Genomic DNA, 6,657 nt, shown 5'->3' with positions numbered 1-6,657 from the left:
CAGAATAAACAGAGTTCATAGTCATTCAAGTCACAGATTTCAAGTACAAAGCAACCAGTTAAGTAACAAATCAGAGGAGTGGTACACTCACCAGTTCAAGCAAAGATAACTTCAAAATTTTTCTCCCAAAGGATGGCTTTGATCACTGTCACGTCCTAACAACAACCAAGGTAAAACAATTATGGTTCCCCTATCCACAAACCCAGGAACGGAATGCACAAATGAGGCTCGACTACAAGTCATGTGCCTGGTCAAGTTAACTACTAGGGCAAAGAAATAACAATGTGGCATTGGAGTAAAAAGGTAGCAGTTGGTGTTAAAAACATGAACAACCCTAAAACCTTTCACTCAAGTCGCGAGTACATTCAACTAGCCCTCGAGTGAAAATTTGGGCAGCACGCCCTTTGTATTTACCTATTTTTCAGCCATTTATTGTTTCATTATTTTCCTCAATTCAGCCCCAAAATCACACACAAATAATCTTACGACAATAGCCTTTCACTAGGCTCCATGTTATTCAATTACAAAACAATGCTAGCAATGCGACCGGAACTAATGTTCAAGACAAATTACAAAATAACAGGTTTGACATCTCTTGGCGTTTCGGTCACAACCGAAGCTACGCTTATCGGATTGGGGTACATTTTATACCGTTTCGAAGCTAAGACAGAGAACTACATTTATTATGAAGATATCAACATCCAATTCATGCATTTTCAATATCAAAATGTGACATCTCAGAGGAAAACAAAAAACTGTCCGCAAAATAGTACATTTGGCAGTCAAGGGTATTTTTGTCATTTCACATGATATAATACATCAATTGAGCTGAAATTTTGTAGCAGATATTTAACACCATTTCCTACAACTTTCATGTTTTGATCTAAGCCTGATTCAGCCTCTAACATGGACGTACGTACAGGTTAGTAACAGGGCAGTTTCAACCTTAAAGCTGGAAATTTGAACTTTTACTCTAGAAATTCATATCTAACAAGTACTCTATCATCAAAACCATCAATTACTAGCTCAATAACATCAATTAATAGGTAAATAACCATAATCAAGACTGAAAATGTAAACCCTAGCTAAACATTCCACCATATCATGCACAACTCACTAATTAACCGTCATAACCCAAGATTAAGAGTTTCTATCCAAACTTTAGCAAGATTAAGAAGAGAAAAAGGGAAGACAGCCAAGATACCTTCCAAAGAGTTCTTGTAGGTGAGAACCACACCACTTTCTTCCACAAATTTTACCACACAAAGCTTCCTAAGTACTAAAATGAAATTTTATTCGGTTTGGATTTTGGATTCCAACTCAAACAAGATGGATTCAAGATGAAGTTGCTAGCTTTCCTTCCTCTCTTTTCTCTCTTCAACTCATGGCCAAATGTGCAGAAATGAATGCTGAAATGAAGCTCCAAGAAAGATAAGAAGGTAGGAATTGATTTGGATCAAAGTTTAACAAGTGTCACACTTTGATTGGAAGTCAAAATTTTTCTTTTTCCTTTCTTTTTGGTCAATAATTTCGGCACTCTCTCTCTAGGATAATTAAGGGCTGATATTTATGAAATAATAACAAGAGGATTAAGGTAATAAAGTGGTGGTCAAATGGTGTATTCAATCGGTAGCGAACGGTACACGTCGGTTCAAACCGATTTTCCTTAAATCGCGTGTACTTGGGTTTTCACTTACAATTCACTAACTTATTATTATTACTTCTAATCACACACTTTTTCGTATCAAAAACTCAGTCTTAACCACCAAATTTAGTACACACATCTCCACAATTAATCACATTAGCGGGTCCCACGTCCAATATACACTACTAACGTCACATAGACTAACTTGTACCGGAAAAATGTCTTAACAACTTAATTCCCTTATAAAAATCTCTCAAAAATTAATATAACAAAGAAAGGTATAGAAATGGTATGCAAGAAAATAAAATAATGACTAGAAAATAAAGAAATTTTTGGGTCCTCACAGTTTCATGGTTAGATGTTATTAATACGATGTCTAGCTAAATTTTTTCACATCTTAGGGTGAAGATGAATTTGTTATAGTTTTGATTTGAAGTAGTTAGGTGATGATTATGCTTTTTCATGATTTATTAGCTAGAGAACTTGTGCTTATACTTTATAATTGTTTGGCTATCAACTATGAATAATTTGATACTTGTTGAGCAGTGTTGAGCAGTGAAATTTGCCTTCAAATAGATCCAAATTCTTAAACATTAACCTTATTCTCACGAAAGCAGTGGATAATGGTTGATTGGATTTATACAATAACTTAATTGAGCTTATTTAATTTATTATTTACAATTTCTCTATGAACATAGGTGAAAGATGATTTAAGGACTTAAAGGAATTTGTGAAAGCAATTTCTAGTGGAATTAACCAAATCAATTTCTCTTAAAGGTCCATTAAAGAAAGCAAGGACATACATTTGGAAGTTATTTATTGACAATTCATGGAAGCATAAGCATAATTACCTTAACTAACTTCTAACCTTGACATAACAAGGGATTCTAATCTTTAGGATCCTCTTATTTCATCTTTAAGAAATTCTTCTCTAAATTGTGTGACAGCCCCACCTCCCCCTAAGGCGAGGTGTAAATAAGTTGGTTGGTTCAATTTCTCGGAACTTGGTTTGAGGAGAGAGGAATTTGAATTTCAAATATTAGAGGAAACTGAAAGGTCGCGTCCGAGACTTATGGAGGAAAATGAACTGAGAAGAATGGGTAACTGCCTTATAGGACTCATTTTTTTAGTGTCAGACGTCCGAACGAAATGAAGCGTCCGACACAACCATCCGAACCAGGGTTTTTCTGAAACTTGGACGAAGAACACTGTCGGACGTCCGTTCCAATTCATCGGACGTCCGATAAGGATTGACTTGAAATAAGACTTAGAACATTTTTTCTGAAACACCCAATTTTGTCCTCAAGGACACAAATTGATCTAGCGGAAGAGCTTTTGTGAGGATATCAGCGATCTGTTCTTTAGAACAAATAAACTCAACACGGATTACCCCCTTTGAGACAAGATCGCGAATGAAATGATGCTTTATATCAATGTGCTTAGTCCTAGAGTGTTGAATGGGATTTTTTGTTAGATTGATTGCACTAGTGTTGTCACAGTACATGGGTACACATTCATATACTAAATCGAAGTCATTCAATGTGTTTTTCATCCATAACAATTGAGCACAGCAAGCACCAGCAGCAACATATTCAGCTTCAGTAGTGGACAGTGAGATAGCATTTTGTTTTTTACTAAACCAAGAGACCAAGCAATTTCCAAGAAAGTTGCATATGCCAGTAGTACTTTTTCTAACTATTTTACAACCACCAAAGTCAGCATCAGAGAATCCACACAAAGGAAGTTCATGACATTTTGGATACCACAAGCCAAAATTTAAGGTTCCTTTAAGATATCTCAAGATTCTTTTTACCGCATTCAAGTGTGATTCCTTTGGACAGGATTGAAATCGAGCACATAAGCACACAGCAAACATGATGTCAGGCCTACTAGCAGTTAAATAAAGTAAACTCCCAATCATACCTCTGTACTTCTTCTCCTCAACTTTTGTACCTTCTTCATCTTTGTCAAGTTTGGTAGATGTGCACATAGGTGTCCCAACAGGCTTTGAATCCTCCATTCCGAATCTTTTCAGCAACTCCTTGGTGTATTTTGTTTGATTTATAAATGTTCCATCTTGGGTTTGAATCACTTGGAGTCCAAGGAAGAAGTTCAGTTCTCCCATCATGCTCATTTCAAATTCTTTTTGCATGATGATGGAAAAGTCCTTGCATAATTTTTCATTAGTAGCACCAAATATGATATCATCCACATATATTTGCACAATCAAAAGATCTCGTGAGCTTTGTTTTGTAAAAAGTGTAGTGTCTACAATGCCTCTTTTAAAACCATTTTCAATCAAAAATCCACTCAGACGTTCATACCATGCTCTAGGAGCTTGCTTTAATCCATATAAAGCTTTTGAGAGTTTAAACACGTGATCTGGATAAGATTCATTTTCAAAACCAGGAGGTTGGTCAACATAGACTTCTTGATCTATAAATCCATTTAAGAAAGCACTCTTAACATCCATTTGAAATAATTTAAAATTCTTGAAACATGCAAATGCTAAAAACATTCTTATGGATTCCAGCCTGGCTACTGGAGCAAAAGACTCATCAAAGTCTATTCCCTCTTCTTGAGTGTATCCCTTAGCCACCAGTCTAGCCTTATTTCTAACAATCTCCCCTTTATCATTCATTTTGTTTCTAAAAACCCATTTAGTGCCAATGATAGGATGGCCTTGTGGTCTGGCAACCAGGGTCCAAACTTCGTTTCTTTCAAATTGGATTAACTCTTCTTCCATAGCTAAAATCCAGTGCTCATCATTCAATGCATCAACAACATTTTTAGGTTCAATATGTGATACAAAAGCAAGATTATCTACCAGGTGTCTAGAGGAACGAGTCCTGACCTTTTCAGAAGGATCACCAATTATAAGCTCCCTGGGATGATTATGAGCAAATTTCCAGGCTCTTGGAAGATCATTAGGAGTAGTGATATCTCTATTATTCACTTCTTCAGCTGGACTGACCTGAGCATCAGTATCCTTTGAATCAGTTTCTGGTGAGGCAGAGTCATGATCATTGATTGCTAGCTTCTTCAGTTCTTCTTGAACACATGTGTCATCATCTTCACCACAACTCATAGAGATGTCACCATTAGATTCATCAAAAGTAATGTGTATAGCCTCCTCTATAATCAATGTTCTACGATTATAAACTCTGAAACCTCTTTTGTTTTCACAATATCCCAAGAAAATTCCCTCATCAGATTTCTTGTCAAACTTTCCAAGATGTTCCTTGATATTCAAAATGAAACATTTACAACCAAATACTTTGAAGTAACCGACAACAGGCTTTTTGTCATACATGAGCTCATAGGAAGTTTTGTTCAAAATTGGTCTTAGAAGAACTCTATTCATGGTATAACAGGCTGTGTTTATGGCTTCAGCCCAAAAATATTTTGGTAAATTGCATTCACTAAGCATGGTTCTAGCAGTCTCTTGGAGAGTTCTATTTTTTCTTTCTACAACTCCATTTTGTTGAGGGACTCTAGCAATAGAGAATTCATGAGTAATACCATTATGATCACAAAATTCTGGAAAACCACAGAACTTGAATTCTGTCCCATTATCACTTCTAATCCTGACAATTTTCAAGCCAAGCAGATTTTGTACTTTAGCAAATAATGAGGTAAAATTCTTAAAGGCATCATCTTTATGAGCAAGGAATATCACCCAAGTATATCTAGAATAGTCATCAACAATCACAAAACAGTATCTCTTACCACCAAGGCTTGCAGTCTGTGTAGGACCAAACAGATCAAGGTGCAGAAGTTCAAGTGGTTTTGAAGTAGAAACACATTTCTTAGGTTTAAAAGAAACCTTGACTTGTTTTCCAAATTGGCAAGCATCACAAATTCTGTCTTTTTCAAATCTAATTTTTGGAAGACCTCTAACAAGTTCCTTTTTAGAAATTTCTTTCAGCAAATCCATATTGAAGTGACACAACCTTCTATGCCACAACCATGGGTCCTCATTTGCTACTTTGAGACATTTGAGATATGAGGAATCAAATTTTTCAAGAAAAACTACATAGACATCATTAACTCTTTTTCCTTTGAAAACAATGTTGAACTTTGAGTCAAATATGAGACATTCAAGCTTTTTGAACAATACAAACAGATTCCTATCACACAACTGGCTAACACTTAACAGATTGTAGCTCAAATTGTCAACAAGAAGAACATTGTGGATAAAAGTTTGATCATTCTTACCAACATCGCCAATACCAACAGTCTTGGCTTTGTTATCATCTCCAAACGTTACCTTTCCACTTGCTTTTTGCTTGAGTTTAATGAATTGTGATGCATCACCAGTCATATGTCTTGAGCATCCACTATCAATGAACCATTTTGATTTTTTAGCAATGTTATCCTGGTTCACCTACACACAAACCCACAAGATAATACTTGGTACCCTTTACATATTGGGTCCTTGAGAGTTAGTCTTATGTTTAACTATCCACATGCATCTCATGCCATTCCTCATGTTTTTCTTAACATGACAGTTGCTATTCATGTGACCAGATTGACAACAAAAGTTGCATACTGACATTGGATCAATCAAATGAACAGGTTTAATGAATCTGACTTGCCTTCTTCTGTGGATAGCAAACTCATTTGTATTTTGGTTCAGTCTTATTTGATGAGTATTAACATAAGGTACAGTGTCATTCTTTTGAAGATGGTTCTGTTTCAAATGATGTAACAATTGACATAAGTCATCCATCCTTTTTCTTAAGCTGCATTGCTCACTTCTGAGTATGTCACAGTAATTTTTCTTTTTGTAAAGTTCAGCAAGCACATCAGACTCAGTCCTTTTCAGGTTATCATTTTCATACTTAAGACATTTGTTTTGTCGAAAAAGATTTGCATTGTCTTGTATTAGAAAGCTAATTTTTTGCTTCAGTTCCTTGTTTTTAACATAGGATTCTTTCAATCTGTTATGCATTTTTTCTAGAAAAGAATTAACATCATCATCAGATTCACTATCACTATTGGTTTGAGAG

The sequence above is a fragment of the Coffea eugenioides genome, unplaced genomic scaffold (assembly GCF_003713205.1).
Source record: "Coffea eugenioides isolate CCC68of unplaced genomic scaffold, Ceug_1.0 ScVebR1_174;HRSCAF=694, whole genome shotgun sequence".
Classification (NCBI taxonomy): Eukaryota; Viridiplantae; Streptophyta; class Magnoliopsida; order Gentianales; family Rubiaceae; genus Coffea; species Coffea eugenioides.
The sequence above is the reverse complement of the archived record's forward strand: the minus strand, read 5'-3'. Positions refer to the sequence as shown.